This window comes from Megascapheus bottae, chromosome 34 (genome assembly GCF_031878675.1).
Source record: "Megascapheus bottae isolate mThoBot1 chromosome 34, mThoBot2.hap1, whole genome shotgun sequence".
Classification (NCBI taxonomy): Eukaryota; Metazoa; Chordata; class Mammalia; order Rodentia; family Geomyidae; genus Megascapheus; species Megascapheus bottae.
The window spans coordinates 5,869,553-5,873,145 of record NC_143542.1 but is presented as its reverse complement, the minus strand read 5'-3'; positions in this window follow the sequence as shown (position 1 = coordinate 5,873,145).

Here is a 3,593-nt window from a genome sequence, read left to right as displayed (position 1 = left end):
GGCCTAATTGCAGCCTCCTTGGCGGGGAGGGCTGGAGGGCGGGAGGGAGGGAGGGAGGGCGGTCGGAGGGGGGCTGGGGGAGGGGGCACAGGGAGGGGGCAGTTACGAAAGGCCCCGCTTGCTTTCGAGCCTGCTGGGCTGGGTCTGCCCCAACTGTGGGATTTTTTTCCCCCTTCACATAGACACACACACACACACACACACACACGCACACACGCACCCCCCCCATTCCCTTCCCACTTTCCCTCTGCGGCCGGCCGGCTGGCTCAGATCCCGCCTGAAAGTGCGAGAGGCGCACTGCCAGCTCAGCCCTGGGAGAGGAAGCGGGAGGGAGGGCCCGAGGCCCAGCCAAGGCCCAGGCGGCCAGGCCCCCGCCCCTCCGGCTGGGGACACAGGCCAGCTGTCCCACGCCTCGCCCCCGCCCTGGCCCTCAGACACCCCAACGCCCCCCCCCCCAGGCCTGGCTGCAGACAGGCTCTGTCCTGATTGGGGTTGGGGGAAGCAGCCTGGCGCTCATGAGTGGAGGCTGATGGGGGACCCCAGGCTGGTGTTGCCAGGTGGGCATCCTGGGGACAGACTGTGGTGGCATTGTGTGTGGCCGAGGGCCCAGTCTCCCAGCTGTGGGGTCCTGGGGGCTGCGGTCTGGGGAGGAAGGTCAGATCAGTGCCTTCTTCGGGGACCCTTGGGGAGCCGAGGGGACCCACATACACTCTCAGGCAGGGCTCCAGCTCTGTATGGCCTCTGGTGAGGGCGCGAGCCCCTTCCTGGTCACATGAAGCTCTGGCTCCCTGCTATGGTGGGGTCACCACTGGGGACCCCCCATGAACCTGGGAGCTTCTGGTGTTCACACACACACTTTTGTGCACATAAAAGCAGTATGTGCACACACGCGTGTCCATGCACAGCACACACATGGCCACATACACCACATGTGCATGCGCGCAATGTATACACACGTGCACACACAGGCGCACAGCACACCCCTAGCTTTGTCTCTGCGAGCGTCCAGGCAGGGCTGCCATTCTGCTAACAACCAGGAGGGGGCGGTCGGCACCTCCAGGCCAGTGGAGGCGCACACAGAGCGGGGCCAGCCTGGCCCTCGGTGAAGGGAGACCCCTAGGTTTTGGGGGCATGGGTCAGGGAGGGGAAGAGGAAGACAGAGAAGGTCAGGTCTTTCTGAGCCCACACTAGTGAGACCGTGGGATGGGAGCAAGGGCACCAATGCAGGGGGGGTCAGGCCTGGTGTCCTGGGGCTTTCCCTCCCCTCCCCCAGCGCGCTGCCCAGCCGCCCGAGGTGGACAGCGGGCGTGGAGGCTCAGGTGGGGCTAGGATTAAGCTCTTTGGTGGGGTGTAGACAGGGCTTGGCAGGGTGACCCGGGCTGCCGGCACTCCCGCCTCTGTCTGCTGGAGCATGCAGCAGCACAAGGACCCCGGCTCCTACTGTCTCTGTTAGGGGCCGGTTCTGGAAGGCACTCAGTGCCTCGGTGCTATCCCTTAGCTTCTTTGGTCACTTCTACCGGAGCCACAGCGCCATCTTTGGCTTTTTGTGCTTCCCTGGAGATGAGTGGCATGGACTTTCCTTGCCCAGGCTGGCTTCAAGCTGCGGTCCTCACATCTGCGCCCCCTGAGTCGCTAGGATTACAGGGGTGAGCCGCCAGCATGTGGCTTCTAGCAAGTTTTTCTTTGTGTGGGTCATGGGCCTTGAACTCCAGGCCTGGGCGCTGTCCCTGAGCTCTTCAGCTCAAGGCTACCCCCCAAGCCTTTGAGCCACAGCACCACTTCCGGCTTTTTTCTACGTATGTGGTACCTAGGAATCGAACCTGGGTCTTCGTGCATGCTAGGCAAGCACTTTAACCACTAGGCCAAACTCCTGGCCAGCAGTTTGTTAGTTTATTTATTTATTTTTAATGGAGTCTTCTCATTTGCTAAGTGCGGGTGACTATGTCTACCCAGAAAGGTGGCTGCCAATAGAGATAAAAATCTATTTCTGCCCCCTACTTGCAAGATTAAAAAAGAAATCTTTTAATTTGGACGGTGAGCACCTGCTACAAGAGCTGTTCCAAAAATGGGTGCTGTGGTACGCGTCTGGAACGCCAGCCTCTGGGGAAGCTGAGGCAGAGGAGCACAAGTCTGAGGCCAGCCTGGGCTACACGGCACCACCCTATCTCCAGAGAGAGAATGGGAAGACTAGGGCATGGCTCGAGTGGTAGAGCACCTGCTCCAGGGAACGCCAGGATCCGAGCTCACACTCCAGTACTCAGTACTAACTGGGGCGCGGTGGCTCACGCCTGGAGTCCCAGCTACTCACGAGGCTGAGATCCGAGGAGCACAGTTCAAAGCCAGCCTAGGCGGGGAACCTCGGTCAAAGTCTTATCTCTAATGAACCACCAAAAAGCCACAAGTGGAGCTGTGACTCGGGATAGAGCACCACCCTTGAGGGGAAAAGCTCAGGGTCAGGCCCTGGGTTCAAGCCCCAGGACCAGCGTGCTCATACACGCGTGCGCACACACACACACACACACGCACGCACAACAGCGATGGAGACAGAGAGAACACAGACTCGGCTTCCGTGGGTTCGTGTGTGGGTTTGGGCTGCACTGTGCTAGCTGGGCGAGGCCCTGAGGGCCGGGCCTCGTTCCAGTCTGGGGGGAGTCTGGAGGGAGGGAGGGGTGTTGGGGGCTATGGGGAGCGGGCCGTGGTGGGATGGAACTGACTTCCAGGCGCTCAGACCACAGAGTGCACAGAGTGGGACTAGTTCCAGGGCAGGGATGGGGCTGGAGGGCGGGGAGGGCCGAGGGGCAGGGGGGCATGTTCTGGGGTAGACTCAAGGCTGCACCTAGGGCCTGGGTCCCATCCTGTGGAACAGCTCCACTCACAGGCATTCTAGCCCCTGCAGGGCTGCCATGGAATCCAGTGGAGCTGAGTGTTGGGGGGAGAGGTAGCCTACATAGTCCTGTGGCTTGCTGTGTGAGAGGTGGACAGGCCGCAGGGCCAGCCTGGGCACAGCTGCAGGGTCACTGGAGACCTGCTGGTAGTCATTCACACTTGAGTGAAAGCAAGGGCCCTCGGGCCAGCCATCAAGGAAATGCGTTTGCTACTACGCTGGTTAGCGAGGCAGGCATCTTCATGGGGCCAAACTGAGGTTTGGGAAGGAAATGAATACCGGCTGGGGAGACAGACAACTCGAGGCAGCATTAGTAGCAGGACAGGGGGAAGAGTCCCAGCATGCACCCTGGCCAGAGCAGAGCCCCAGAGTGGGCCTCCCTGGCTGGGCCCAGCCCAGAGCCATGCCCTCCACAACATGCCCTCCTTCACCCTTAAACTTTCCTCCTTCTCTGTCTCTGTCTTGTTGCTGTCTCTCCTTCTCATGAGCCGTGGGCTTGAACTTGGGGCCTGGGCGCTGTCCCTGAGCTCTTCAGCTCAAGGCTACCAGTCTCTGGACTTTCCCGCCAGCGCAGGCCTTGAACCATGAGCTCAACCTCAGCCCCCCTGGCAGCTGGGGTTATTGTGGTCAGCACCCGCATCTGGCGGGCTTGTAAACTTTCTAGGAGCACCAGAGAAGAAAGCGTAAGCAAACTTGCTTGCAATAACAG